This window comes from Muntiacus reevesi, chromosome X, assembly GCF_963930625.1.
Source record: "Muntiacus reevesi chromosome X, mMunRee1.1, whole genome shotgun sequence".
NCBI classification, from domain to species: Eukaryota; Metazoa; Chordata; class Mammalia; order Artiodactyla; family Cervidae; genus Muntiacus; species Muntiacus reevesi.
In genome coordinates, this window is record NC_089271.1 from 32,375,973 (window position 1) to 32,392,380 (window position 16,408).

At 35.5% G+C, this 16,408-nt stretch overlaps 1 pseudogene; it reads right to left on the reverse strand.

Annotated features, from left to right (window-relative positions):
- Positions 1 to 16,021: 16,021 nt before the first annotated feature.
- On the reverse strand, positions 16,022 to 16,131 carry LOC136155010 (small nucleolar RNA U3; annotated as a pseudogene).
- Between the last annotated feature and the right edge of the window lie 277 nt (positions 16,132 to 16,408).

A 16,408-nucleotide genomic window follows, 5' to 3' on the forward strand; every position in this document is an offset into this window, starting at 1 on the left:
AGCTCAACATCCAGAAAACTAAAATCATGGCATCCCACCTCATGGGAAATAGATGGGGAGACAGTAGAAACAGTGTCAGATTTTATTTTTGGGGGCTCCAGAATCACTGCAGATGGTGACTGCAGTCATGAAATTAAAAGACACTTACTCCTTGGAAGGAAAGTTATGACCAACCTAGACAGCATATTAAAAAGCAGAGTCATTACCTTGCCAACAAAGGTCCGTCTGGTCAAGGCTATGGTTTTTCCAGTAGTCATGTATGGATGTGAGAGTTGGACTGTGAAGAAAGCTGAGCACTGAAAAATTGATGTTTTTGAACTGTTGTGTTGGAGAAGACTCTTGAGAGTCCCTTGCACTGCAAGGAGATCCAACCAGTCCATCCTAAAGGAGACCAGTCCTGTGTGTTCATTGGAAGGAGTGATACTGAAGCTGAAACTCCAATACTTTGGCCACCTCATGCGAAGAGTTGCCTCATTGGAAATGACCCTGATTCTGGGAAAGATTGGGGGCAGGAGGAGAAGGGGACGACAGAGGGTGAGGTGGCTGGATGGCATCACTGACTCGATGGACATGAGTCTGAGTAAAGTCCGGGAGTTGGTCATGTACAGGGAGGCCTAGCATGCTGCAATTCATGGGGTCGCAAAGAGTTGGACACGACTGAGCGACTGAACTGAACTGATGGTAAATTTATAATTTTCCCCCATAGCCCTATTCTGTAGCTTTATTTTCACTGTGCACAGAAGTGCTAACCTCAGGCTTGATTTCCTAGATTCCTGAGCATCAAGATACAGCCTTAACCAAAGTTCTGGCCAATAGAGATTGACTGACAATGACACATATTACTTTTGATTTTTCCCTTTAAAAAAAAATTGTGGATAGGTGCCACTGGTCCCCTGTATTCTCCTTTATCTTTGGGGGTAGTTCTAGAGCTAGAACTGTCACCTTGGGCCCATAAGTGGAAGCCGTATGTTGATCTGTGGACAGTACAATCATTAGAGTAAAAAGAAAATACTTATACTTCATTTAAACTAAACTTTATTCTTGAGTATTTTTGATACAGTGCTGTAAATTGTCCCCTAATAACACATTATTTCACAAAGTGATCATTTCCCTATTATATACATATCTCCTCCAACAACAAAACCTCATAAGTTTATGCAATAGAAAACTTACCAAGGAAAATAATTTCCCAGGAAAGGAAATAAAAATAGATCTTTAACACATGAACAGTTGTTAAAACTCTTAAATCTCATAAAAGTAAGGAGTGAAACTGAACTTCTATCAAAAAGGCATTTTTCAACTATCAGACTGGCAAAGATCTGAAAGCTTGGTGACATGCTATGTTCATGAGCATAAAAAGAAAAAGATACTCATGTATTATTGATTGGAGTATAAAAATATAAAATGCATTAATACACTCTTTGAACTAATAAATTTCCTTCTATAAATTCATTGTATAGATATGCATGCAAAAATGTAAAATGGTGTAAGTAAAATTTATTTATTTTGTCATTGCTTGCATTATCTAAAGATCAAAAGTGATCTAAATATTCATTGGTAAGAGACTAGTTAAATAATGATATGTTTAGATAATGAAATATAACATTGTCATAAGAAAGACTGAAAGAATTCCTTATGGATTGATATGGAATGATTTCCAAGATACATTTTAAGTGGGAAAAAAAAAGTGCAGAACAGTATATATAATATAGACTAGCACACATGCAAAATTAGGAAAACTACTAATTTAAATTTAATTATATAATCAGAATATTTCTATATTGGTAAAAGAGTAGGAAAGAAATTCATAACCTTGTTTACCTTGGTGGATAGGAACTAGGTAACTGGTTGATAGAAATGGAAGAAATTATATCAACCACTTGTAACTTTATTTTTTTAAACACATGGCTATGTTATTTATTTAAAAATTATATAAAAAATCATAGATGTAAAGTAATGCAATTCTATTTTTAGAAAATAGAAATAAAAACTTCATTCCATGGAACTGACACTAATATATTCAAAATTTATCAATAAAAATGTAATTGTTTTCCTCTGTGAAGTAAGCTAATCACTGGTTTGATATAAAACAACAGTAGACCAATAAGTATGAATGATTTTTAACCCATTGCTTTAAGCACGTTAAAATGGGGAAGATAGCCTTAATAACTTTTGAGAAACAAATGACTTTTCCAAGCAGAAAGAAAGAGATTAAATTTGTAAAAATACACATCACCTACTTGTCCTCTAAGCTTTCTCATCCTTGTTACAATTCTGGCACGTAGTTGTATTTTCATGATTTCAAATTAAAAGTGTATGTACTTATACTACTCTTCAGAGCAAGTAAATGCTATGTGTTGAAGATTACATTTATCCTATTAATATCTCTAAAAAATCAGCAAAGTCACAATTTTAAAATTTTACATATGCTACATATTTTTATGTAACATGTGACATAACTCATTTGAAGAGACCCTGATGCTAGGTAAGATTGAAGGCAGGAGGAGAAGGGGACGACAGAAGATGAGATGGTTGGCTGGCATCACCAACTCAATGGTCATGAGTTTGAGTAAACTCTGGGAGTTTTGGCGTGCTGCAGTCCATGGGGTTGCAAAGAGTCAGAAACGACTGAGCGACCAAACTGAACTGACATAACTTTGTCTTTGGATAACCTAGAAACGTCTCCAAATTATACATATGATTTTGTAAAAGTCAAATGTCTGCAAAATATGCAATAAGAGAACTATTCTACATCTCAATGAGAAAGTGGAGCAGGGATACATACATCCTACAATATAATCAGGCAAATTATAATAGCTTATGATGTTTTTCCATTTAAATGTCTCTCATGGCAAGGGTCAATAAATTAAACTCTTGCAAGCATTGCAGAATCTTAGGCCCCATTGGTAACCTACTGAATCTGAAATTCTGGGAGTGTGACCCAGAATTCTTTGTTTTAATAAGTCCTTCTAGTGATTGTGATTTGAGAACTACTGTCTTAATTTAATAGTAGGAATCAGGATGAAATATCACCATGTCAAAATTATTTATGACTTCAGACCAAAAAAATCAATATCCACTTTGAAAACTTATTGCCAGAGTTTAAATATAAGGTATGGATTTAGATGACATATGTATAAGATCTATTACACAGACTTCTTATACATGGCTTTAAAATGTTTTTTATTTTTATTTATGCCAAATTCTTTTATCACATCACACTAATACGAAGTACTAATGAAGAGATATTGGCCTCTAATGAAAAATATCCAGTAAGCCTATATGCACTTATACTGATATTTCTACATCAGTTTTTATTAGTAGCACACACTTCCCCTTAAGTTATCCTATTCTGCATATTGCTCAAAGTCTGTGGAGAAAAATAGCTGTGGAGGTGCAAAGAGACATTTAAGAAAGAGATTTTCAAAAAGTACCTCAGTGTTTGAAAGCCACAATTATATACCTTACTTATTTTCTTGATGATGATGATAATAATAATAATAACTTGAATACATCATCTCTTCTACTAGAAAGAAACAGTTTACTTTCAAAATATTTTTCACAAAACAACGAGTTTTTTAAATGTCTAAATCATGAGGAATAATGAATATTAAGTCATTAAAGTGTAATGTTTTAAACAGGAATGAACATTTTAACAATAGATATTTATCAATTTCTCCTTTTGACAACTAAAATATTGTTAAAGTCTCCTTTCATTTTTATGTTTACATTTTTTATTTTATCCACCCATCCCGGTCTTTTATGCTTTGTTGGTCTTCATGCATTTTACATAGAATGTTGTTGTTCTTACTAAGTGAAATTCCTAATCCCTATGTCAACCTACTCCTAAATTCTTAATCATTTTAAACATCTTCCTTTATCACAGGTTTGGTCATATACTTTGGGATTTTTAATTAGTTCCCAGTTATTTACTAAGTAAAGGTAGCAACCATACTTTTAGATCTGAAAGAAAAAATTTAGAAAATTTTATATCAGTTTGTCTCATTCTACAGGAGAGACTAAAGGTTTAGAAAATGTAGACCTAGACAGTTTACAAAATTTCTGAAGGGAATTCAACAAACTGGTGTTAAGAACAAGCATCCGGTGCTCAATCTCTTACTCTCACCAAACACCTTAATATTTAAATTCAAGACAAGTGAAATTTCTGATTTCAATCAAAAGCGTATCCTCCCTCACGTCCTTTCAAGGACTTTATGAGAACCTTATGTATGGATTTATGAAATTATTTAGTATTCTCTCTACATGTTTTAAGTCTTCCCTGGAGGCTCAGTAGTAAAAGAATCTGCCTGCAATACAGGAAACTGCCTACAATGCAGAAGACATGGGTTCGATCCCTAGGTCAGGAAGATCCCAGGAGAAGGAAATGGCAACCGACTCCAGTGTTCTTGCCTGGGAAATCCCATAGACAAAGGAGCCTGTAGCCCTACAGTCCACGGGATCACAAGAGGCAGACATGACTTAGTGACTACACCACCACCACCACTACATAATTCAGGCTTACCTGCCTAACACAGATATTCTTTTCACTGCTTAGAAATTCCTTGTTTTGCTCCACTCAAAAATATTCTCGCCAGTATTTAAGATCCAGCTCAGATGTTGCCTTCTCCATTAAAGTGTTCAAGATTCTCAGACCTTTCACTCTCAACCAAATGATATGGTATTTTCTATCTCATGGAAGAGTACTTGGTGTATATGTGTGTATACACACGAGTTCCCCATTAGACTATTCTTGAAATAATTTTATGCATCTGATTCCTATTTATACTCACCACAAATCCTAAGAGAATGCCTTAAACACAGTATTACCTGTTAAATGAAGGTAGAATTTAATGAAATAAAGCAACCTCTCCAACCTCAATGGAAATAACTGACATAGTATTGCTGCACTGTTCAAAAGTGAAAGGTTCTTATATATGTGTATGGGCTACTGGACAGCCTTCATGTACAATGATTCTTTGTTACAATTGTAAAGATCTGAAATAATGTTCTATCCAAAAAGCACTAGTGACTTAAGCATTAGTAAACAAATTTATAAAGTATGTTAAAGTATTATCAAAGAAAATTTAAGGCTTAAGGCCAAATAGAGTACATTTAATTCAAGACTTATAGAACCATCTATGAGTTAGTTTACTGTTTAAATTATCATTTTACTGTATTAGAGGACAGAGAGCTGATGGGACACCACAGCAAAACACATAGTTATTGGAGGTAAGGTTAGTTCCATATTCTAACAAATAAATTGATTAAAGAATTCACATTTGTTGTATTGCAAAAAATCAATATTCAAATGAAATCCTGATGCCTAAATAAGCAAATAAATTTGAGGAATATATTACAACAAAAAGCTCAACTTCAACAAAATTTAGTTATTCATTAACTAAAAAGACCAAGCCCAGATTTAGCATGAGAGGGCAGAGAGAGAGGGAGTGAAAGAATTTCTGGCAATTTTTAACCATCTACTATCATATGAGCTCCATCTTCCATATAAACTCCTTATTAACATAGCGTTTATAGAGTTTTGTTTTTCAGACGAACCAAACCCAGACTTATGTAATAATAGCAACCAGTTGAATCAAGACAGGATTGTTAAAAAACATTATTTTCTATATTACAGCTCTCTTAATTTTTTAAATTAAATATATTGTTTCCTATATATAATTTCCTATTTCACATCTAATGTATTCATTTTACATTTCCACTAGTAATATTGAAAGTGAAAGTTTCTCAGTCATGTCCAACTCTTTGTGACCCCATGGACTATACAGTCCATGGAAATCTCCAGGCCAGAATACTGGAGTGGGTAGCCTTTCCCTTTTCCAGGAGATCTTCCCAACCCAGGGATCGAACCCAGGTCTCCCACATTGCAGGCAGATTCTTTACCAGCTAAGCCACAAGGGAAGCCCAAGAATACTGGAGAGGGTAGCCTATTCCTTCTCCAGAGGATCTTCCTGGCCCAGGAATTGAACCGGGGTCTCCTTCATTGCAGATGGATTCTTTATCAACTGAGCTATCAGGGACCAGCGATATTACTCATCTATTACTCATTCATTTCCCCATAACCAGTAAAACCAAATTAACAGAAAATAACATAATCAGTATATAGCATACAGAATTAAAGATAAAAATCCTATGATCATCTCAATAAATGCACAAAAAGTACTAAATGAAATTCAACATTTTTCATGATAAAAACACTGAACAAACTAGGAAGACAAGGAAATTACCTCAACATGATAAAGGTCATATATCAAAAGTCACAACTAATATTCTCAATGGTGAGAAACTGAAATCTCTTTCTCTAAGATCAGCAACAAAGTAAAGATGCCTACATTCACCTCTTTTACTCACTGTACCACTAGACGGTCCTATTTAGAGCAATCACACAGAAAAATGCAACAAAATACATCCACACTAGAATGAAAGAAGAAAAATAATTTGTGTTTGCAGGTGGCATTATGTTATATGTAGAAAATCCTAAAAATTACATTACAATGTTGGGCTTCCCTTGTGGCTCAGCTGGTAAAGAATCTGCCTGCAATGTGGGAGACCTGGGTTCAATCCCTGGGTTGGGAAGATTCCCTAGAGAAGGGAAAGGCTACCCAGTCCAGTATTCTGGCCTGGAGAATTCCATGGACTGTAGAGTCCATGGAGTCACAAAGAGTCAGACTTGACTGAGCGACTTTCACTTCACTTCACATTAAAATGCTAAAACTAATGCAGTTAAGATTGTAGGATATAAAATCAACATACAAAAATTGCATTTTATACACTAAAAAATTAATAATCTTAAAAGAAAATTAAAACAATCCCATTTATAATAGCCTCAAAATGAACAAAATACTTAGGAATAAATTTAAATAAGGAGGTAAAAGACTTATACAATGGAAAGTGCAATACTTTAAAGAAATTAAAGAAGTCACAGAATGCAAAGATATCCCAGGTCCAGGATTTGAAAGACTTAATACTGTTAAAATGTCCATACTAACCCAGGTGCTTTATGGATTCAATACAATTCCTAACAAAACCCAATGGTCTTTTTTTCCCCATTGATATTTTTAACAGACAAAGGAAAAAACCTAAAATTTATATAGAGCCACGAGAGACACTGAATAGGCAAAAATGCCTTAAGAAGGAGCAAAGCTAGAAGCCTCATACTTTCTGATTTCAAAACATATTACAAAGCTGCAGCAATCAAAATAGAATTATATAGACACAGACTGAAGAAACAAAATGGCTCAGAAACAAACCCAACGATATACATTCAAATGGTCATCTACAAGGGTCTCAAGAATACACAATGGGGAAAAATATTCTTTTCAGCAATTGGTACAGGAAAACTGGATATTCACATGTAAAATAATGAAACTGGACCCTTATCATATAGCATATATAAGAATCAACTCAAACTGGAATAAAGGCCAACATGTAAGACCTGAACCTTTAACTTCCTTGAAGAAATATAGGGGAAATTTTTTTTTCCATTTATTTTTATTAGTTGGAGGCTAATTAATTTACAATATTGTAGTGGTTTCTGCCATACATTGACATGAATCAGCCATGGATTTACATGTGTTCCCCATCTTGAACCCCCCTCCCATGGGGAAAATTTTTATGACATTAGTCTTGGCAATAATTCCCTGGTTGTGACACCAAAAACACATATAGAAAAGCAAAAATAGAAGTGGACTACATCAAGTTAAAAAAAATCTGCAAAGTAAAGTAAATCAAAAGAACAAAAGACCAATCTATGCAGTGGGAGAAAACAGTTTCAAACCATATATCTGAAAAAAGGATTTATTTATATAATATATAAGAAACTCCTACAGGTCAATAGCAAAATAATAACGATCTGACTAGAAAATGGGCAAACATGAAAGTGTTAACTTGCTCAGTCGTGTCTTACTCTTTGTGACCCCATGGACCGCAGTCCACCAGGTTCCTCTGTGCATGGAATTCTCCAGGCTAGAATACTGGAGTGGGTCGCCATTCGCTTCTCCAGGGGATCTTCCCAATCCAGGGATCGAACCCAGGTCTCCTGCACTGCAGGCAGATTCTTTACATCTAAGCCACCAAGGAAACCCAGACAATGGCCAAAGGACTTGAAAAAACTTTTCCCTAAAGATATACAAGTGGAAATTATTGTATAGAAGAGGAAGCTCAGCTCAGTGCTCTGTGATGACCTAGAGGGGTGGGATTGGGGGTTAGGGAGGCTCAAGAGTGTGTGAGTATATGTATTCATATAGCTGATCCACACTGTATACAGCAGAAACTAACATGGCATTGTAAAGTAATTATACTCCAATAAAAGAGTTCATGCATCAGAATAAAGACATACAAGTGGCCTACAAGTATATGAAAAGGTTTGGAACATTGCTAGTTATCAGAGAAATGTAAAAGAAAATAACAATGAGGTATCACCTTACTTCTGTTATGATGTCCACTGTCAAGGGAAAATAAAAAGTATTGATGAAAGTATGGACAAAAGGGAATACTTGTACACTATTGTGTGAATGGAAAATGGTACAGTCACTATGGGAGATACTATGGAGGTTCCTCAAAAAATTAAAAATAGAACTGCCAGATGATCCAGCAGTCCCACTTCTAGATATTTATCCTCAGGAATCTGCTCTTGAAGAGAGATTTGCACTTATGTTCATTGTAGTATTAATCACAATAGTCAAGAGGTAGTATAAATCTTCTATGTCCACTGACAGATGAATGGGTAAGGAGACAGTGGTACTCACATATCACAGAATATTATTCAGCCATAAAAAAGGGAAACCCTGTCACATGCTACAACACGAACCTTGAGGATATTAGCTGAGTGAAATGATCCAATCAAGGACAAATACTGCCTAATGCCACGTTTATGAGGTATGTAGTCAAACTCACTGATGTAGAAAAAATGGTGGTTGCCAGGAGCTGGGGAGATGGGGAAATAAGGATTGCTATCCAATGGATATAAAGTTTCTGTCAAGGAAGACAAAAAATTGTTGATATCTACCATACAACACTGTTGATAGTTAACAATACTGTACTCTATACTCAAAAATTTATTAGGAGTGTAGATATATTTTTCCCCACAATAAATAAGTTAAAAAAGTATAGGAACTAGAATCCAGTAATAGCCTTAAAGTAAAGATAATGTGTGTATGCCATAACTTCTACTACAACATTTTGGTTAGAGCAAACAATTTCAGCCTCTACAGTAACAGCTCTCTTACAGAAAAAAGATTTCAGCCATTTCCTCACAAATCCCAAACAAGTATTCTCTTTACTTTGCTGGTACTTCAGTGAAGATGGAAAATAGATAAAATTTAGCACTTAAAAGATCAGACTGGGGGGCAAAATTGAAAGTGATACTTACTGACTACAATAATAAACAACATCAAGGACCACAGCTGCACCTAAAACCAAGTGTGTGTTTTTGGAGATTCTAAAAGGTTTAATATAAGTGTTGATCCTTCTACTTTCTCTTGAGGGACTCTTCAAGCTATGACAGTATCACTGGCTACCTTCCTTCCTTCCTGTCTAAAAGACTGGCAGGATCAGGTGTTAACTTCAGAAGAGTGTTTATTTTCAAATAAAAACTAAAACTGAAATATTAGAATTCACTTAAAGGGAATGCTATGCGATATGAATGATTTTGCTAGTAAAATGAGCAGAGTAACAGTAAATATAGTGGAGCATAAATTACTAATTTTCACCTTAACCTTTCTATTATTTCCTCTCTTAGTAGCATGTTTTATGTTATAACTGGTATATAAGAGGTAATAAAACTGTCAAAACATACTGAAATCCATTTAGAGTATAGTCATTGCTCAGTAATTTTGAGGGAGATTGGTTCCATGACTCACCTCGGACACCAAAATCTGCCTATGTTCACGTCCCTTTTACAAAATAATGTAGAAAATGCATATAATCTATATATATATCATCTCCTATACTTTAAATCATCTCTAGATTACATACAACATCTACTGTAATGTAAATGCAATGTAAATACTTGTAAGTGAAAGTCGCTCAGTAGTGTCTGACTCTTTGAATACTGGAGTGGGTACCCATTCCCTTCTCTAGGGTCTCTCCCCAACCCAGGGATTGAACATAGGTCTCCCGCATTGCAGGAGGATTCTTTACCAGCTGAGCCATCGGGGAAGCCCAAGAATACTGGAGTGGGTAGCCTATTCTTTCTCCAACTGATCTTCCCAACCCAGGAGTCGAACTGGGGTCTCTTGCATTGCAGGCGGATTCTTTACCAGCTGAGTTACAGGGAAGCCCCAAATACCTGCAAATGTAATGTAAATGTTATGCATAGTGTCCAGTACATGAAGAATGCGTGTTTTGCCTTTTGGAATGTTTTCCCAATATTTTTGATCTACAGTTGATTAAATCCACAGATGCAGAGCTTGCAGATATGGAAGGCAAACATTATAGAAAAATAAAATACACACACTACCTAAGACATGGAATCAATCTAAAAATGTCCATCAACTGGATGGATAAAGAAGATTTAATATATATAATGATATATTTATATAGGAATACTGTATATATATTTAATGGAATACTACTCAGCCAAAAAAGAATGATATAATGCCATTTGCAGCAACATGGATGGACCTAGAGATGGTTGTACTAAATGAAGTAAGTCAGAGAGAGAAAGACAAAGATCATATTGTACCACTTATGTGTGGGATCTAAAATACTGATACAAATGTACTTATCACAAAACAGAAAAAGTCTCATAGACATACAAAATAAACTTGTGGTTACCAAAGGGGAAAGGGGGAGGGGACAAATTAGGAGTTTGGAATTAGCAGATACACACTATAGAAAATAAACAAGGTCCTACTGTCTGACACAGGGAACTATATTCAATATCTTGCAATAAGTCATAATGGAAAAGAATACAAATATATGTGCAAATATACATATGACAAGTTATACATATGGACATGTATAACTGATTCACTCTAGAAACTAACACATTATAAATCAATTATATATACCCCAATTTAAAACAAATAGAGAAAAAGCAATAAAAATAATACCATACAGTTAAAGGAACTGGATAGCAATCTTTGAAGGTGTATGTATTTTCAATATATTTCTCAGAATATATCTAGCCTCACGGGGAGACGGTATGGTATAGAGAAAGGATGAACACTGCAGAATCTTACCATCTGCTAGCTGTGAGACTTTACACAACTCAACTAATCTTGATATCTTCAGTTTTCTGTAGCCACAAAATAGGGATATTATCAGCTAGTTTATCTAAGGAGTAGAGATTTTGTGTACTAGCAGACCTGGTGATATGTATTTGTCTGAGACACACAGACTTGAAAGTGTATGATCTGTTCAGTCAGTAAGAGTTTACATTATAGTTGTAATTATCATGATTTATTGTTTCTAAGAAGAAACCCCTGCCCATTAATGGTTTCACATGTCTTCTCTCTCCACAGTGCTCCCTAACCCCTACAAAAGACACTTGCTTCTTGAGAAATTGAAAGCTGCCAACATTTTAAAAAAGGTGAGTTCTCTTCTCAGTCTTGTTTTGTAGCTATACATACTACTCTCAAGTAATCTTACCTGACATACTCTCCAATTTATCTTTTTTTTTTCTTTTGACACCAGGAGTAGATAAAAGTTTTATTGGACCTAAAGTTTATAAAAGGGCTTCCCTGGCGACTCAGTGGGAAAGAGCCCGCCTTTCAGCGCAGGAGATGGGGGTCCAATCCCTGGGGTGGGAAGGTCCCGTGTAGATGGAAACGGTTACCAGTCCAGTATTCTTGTCTGGGAAATCCCATGGACAGAGGAACCTGGTGGGCTACAGTCCACAGGATCACAAAGAGTCAGACTAAAACAGCAAAGTTTATATGCTTTTGGTGGGTGTGTTTCAATCAAGATTGTGCGGGCTTCCCAGGTGGCTCAGTGGTAAAAGAATTCCCTTAATGCAGGAGATGCAGGAGACAGGGTACACAAATTTTTGAATATTAAATTACATAAAAATATGTATTTATAACGTAAAAGGAAATTACAAGTTTGAAAAAGCTGACACATATCATAAAAATCAAAATCAAGAAATATTTTCAGTTCACTTCTTGAAACACCTCTATACCATTTTTCTTAGAATTTTATCTGCATATTCTGATTTTCTTTTCATATGACAAGAAGCTTCTGCCCTTTTCCAGAGATAACAACATGAGCATTCAGTCTTTTCTCTAGCTTAGTGATTAATTTTTTATGGATGATATAAAATATGTTTTTCTAGCTTTAAAATTCAAACTAGTAACGCTATTTAAAGTTCAAGGTTTTTGTCAGATTTGAGATATCTCTTTTAAATGAACTGTAAGATTTAAGTGTATATCAAGTTTTCTTTTTCTATAAATGATCCTAAATGCTCTTTCAATTGATGAGGCTTGTTAACCATTTTGTTGGAAATACTTCACTGCAGTGGCAAAAGTCGTATATTTGTTGATGTCAGCATTTTCAGTCAAAGTGGCAAGAAATTTAATTTTAATTCAATATAATTCATACAGTTCACTCCTTTTCATTAATTGGCTCATGAGACAAATATGACAGCCTGTTCATTATCTCTGCCTGTTTATAAATTTCTATTTTGATTTATAATGTGAGTTTGTTACATCTTGTTATATTGTTAATTTTCCTATACTGTGTTGCTATTTCTTCTTTCTGCTTCATCTTCCACTTGACATTTCCTTAAATTTTCTCATTCTTTTAATAAAAATTTTAAGATGACAAAAAAAAAACATATAACTCATGTATTCCAAACCCAGAACCTATTGCTTCTCTTTTGTTTTATAAAGGCCTTCCAAAATAAATCTTTTCAAATTCTAAGTAAAATGACATCTTCCCAACTCTACCACTCTTCAGCCACATCCTCAACATATGCATAATTCTTCAGTATGATTGGTAGTATGCTTGTGCTCAGGAAGATAATCCATAAACAGTTACATTAATAATATACAACAATATCTTATTTTCACATCTTTAACAAATACATATGAGCAAAAGATACTTTGCTAACAGCCTCTTCCAGTACTTAATATTTGAGAATTTAACCTGGTACTCATTTTTGTTTTCTATGCATGTGAATTATCTTTTGCTTCTACATGCTTGTTTGGTGACATAAAGCTTCAACCAAAATCAGAGTGATATGCTTAGGCAAAAGGATACTTGATAAAACAAAAAAGCTAAATCAGTTCCCTACGAGCTACATCCAGCTCTGAGCTGTTAGTCATAGACTTCTCCCACATGCTTACTGATTCATCTTTGCTGCCATCAACTCACACCATGTATAAAAACTCTGAGGGGTGCCAGGAACTGAATCAAAGTTCTAGGCCCTATTGATAGCCCACAGAAGTCAGATCTCTCGCTTGATTTTTGATTACCCAATTTCATACTGGCTGTTGCAGATGCTAGAGTAGGGGTTCATATATGGAGATGGACAGCCTTAAAACCTACTGTGGGGATAATATGTCTCTGTGAAACTATGACTGGCTGAAGTTTAAGCAATGTGGAAAGCTGTGATTGGCTATAGAAGTAGCTATCGTAGTATTTGACACAAGGAGATGATGGGAATGGAAGATCTAATTGACAAATATATCACTCAGGAAATATTAATAATATATTATTGCTCCTTTATGCCTGCTAAGTTAACTTGCTCATTTCTCTCATGTTTGGATCAGGGCCATGTGATACATACTAAAGCAAACAGCAAGATGGCTATGCCATCTTGGAATTCAGGATGAAAAATGTCACAACTATATATACGTAAATGTATGCATGTGTGTATGTGGTGGGGGATATGAGAGAGGAACAGAGGAGTGAGGGAGAGGGGAAGGAGAGGAAGAGATAGAAAGCAGCAGCAAAAAAAAAAAGTAGCACTGCATGAAGGAAAAAGGACAGAGGAAGACAGAGTTCAAACTGGCTTTCTGGTATCACCACATCATTCAACACTGCCACCATCTCCAACTCCACAAATCTCTCTTGAAACATCTGTCTTTTCCACACCATCTGCCACTTTCTTAACTGAGGCTTCCATTATTTTTCCTGACTGCTACAGAAATGTAATGCCAAATAACCTTGCTGTGAGTTTTTCCTATCATCTGAATCAGTCTGTAACATTGCTATGAACTTGATATTTCTAAAACACAATGTGTTTATATTACTCTCTTCTAAATTTATTCAACCTCTCCCCTACCAACTTAAAAACAAAAATTTTAGAGCTCTCATATTCTGCCCCTTACATGGGCTCAATTAATGGAAAGCATATGAGGTGGGTAGGTACTTGTTTTACGTAGGGACATATATAGAAATGGTGCAAAACTGTTCGAAAACATAAATATATGTTTGGGTATGCTTGGGAGGCCTGGCTTGCTACAGTCCATGGGTCACAAAGCGACGGACATGACTTAGTGACTGAACAACAGCAAGTCTCAATATTTTAGACATAAGAATCAGAACCTTAAAAATAAGTCATTTAAGCTTCCACTGGCAGAAGGTATTTTATCTATACAATGTAATGCAGGAAAGGAGCAAAAATGAAAGAATACAGCATGTGAAAAACACAAATAAAGATAATTAAATCAAGTTTAACCAAAAGAGCTGACAATTCAATTTTTATGGCTAGTATACAACCTTAGTAGAACATTTTAAGGATATTAAATTCAAGGGAAATTACAGGCTAACATCAGCCCCTAAACATAAAAATAACATCCTAGTTAAGGATATCCACTGACAATATGTAAGAAACATATTTTCAAGTAGAGTTTTCCTCGGGAATGCATTAATAAAATCTATAGTTTCCAGGGTGAAAAGTGAAAATGTTAGTCACACAGTTGTGTCTGACTCTTTTCTACCCTATGGACTGTAGCCCACTAGGCTCCTCTGGTCATGGAATTCTCTAGACAAGAATACAGGAATGTGTAGCCATCCTCTTCTCCAGAGGATCTTTCTGACCCAGAGATCAAACCTGGATCTCCTGCACTGAAGGCATATTCTTTACTATCTGTGTTTCAATATTAGGAAATATATAAATGTAGTTATCCATATTAAATTTTAAAGAAAAACTATATCAATATAATTTTCAAAATACTTTGAATCAAGGAGAATGTACTAAACTTGATACTCACATACCAAAATCTACAGTAAGAATCATGTTTCATGAACAAACTTGAGATATATTCACTTTTAAATCAGGAACAGTTCAAGGATGATATTTACCATTATTCTTTAATACAGTACTATGTTGCTGACCACAGGGGGCTTCCCTGGTGGCTCAGAGGGTAAGGAATCTACTTGCAATGCAGGAGACCCAGGTTCGACCCCTGGGTCAGGAAGATCCCCTGGAGAAAAGAATGACAACTCACTCCAGTATTCTTGTCTGGGAAATCGCATGGACAGAGTAGCCTGGTGGGCTACAGTCCATGGGGTCACAAAGAATTGGACATGACAGAGAATAACACACTGACACAGTGATGTTACTGACCACTGATATATATAACAAACAAAACTAAGGACTAGAAGGATCTGAGCTTTGTACATGTCAGACTCCAAAAACGTTAACACTAGGAGGTATGCTATGCTCAGATAAAAATGTATGATTAATATCTTCGATGTTTTTGCAGAGTAGCTGAGATCAGGAGAAACACTGGGCAATAGCTGGAGTGAAGAAAAAGAAACTGTTTTCTTTGTCCTGGAGTTTTTGTACTGTGATGGCCATTGTTTGTGTTGGGATTGGGAGAGGAGAGAGAGAGAGAGAGAGAGATTGAGAATGAATCACCAAAGATGAAGGCATATGGACACCTCACTGAGAGGAGGTAGGCATGCAGATAGTTTGGTGCATGTATCATCATGTTGTGAGAAGCCCAGGTTAAATATACAGACTGCAAGTAGGTGCTCTGATTGAAAGTCAAATATATGTTTTCAACTGACAGCATCAGGTATCAGCCACGTGAGGGAACCATCCTGGACATCGAGCCCACTCGAGCCTTTCTATGTCTCCAGTCCCAGTCACTCATTATCCCCCCACTCCTTTTACTATTTTTAGTAATAAACTATAGAAATGATCCCTGAAAGTATAGTCTTCTTTTACTATTTTTAAACCACTAAGTGGATTGCCAAACTACCACAGCTCCCTTCATGTTGGGAAACAGATTGGAAATTGGAGGAGGGTGGTGGAATAGACAAGTTTCAGATTCAAATCCAGTTTTAGAATTAACTTATAAAACTCTAAAAGCTGATCTAATAGTGGAAAGGCTGATTCTGTCAAAGGCTGACTGGCTCAATTAGAGGACAATTAGCCATCATTTCAGATACCCATCTATCTCTTTTAGCTACCCTAAAACACAGGTCATTCTTGACA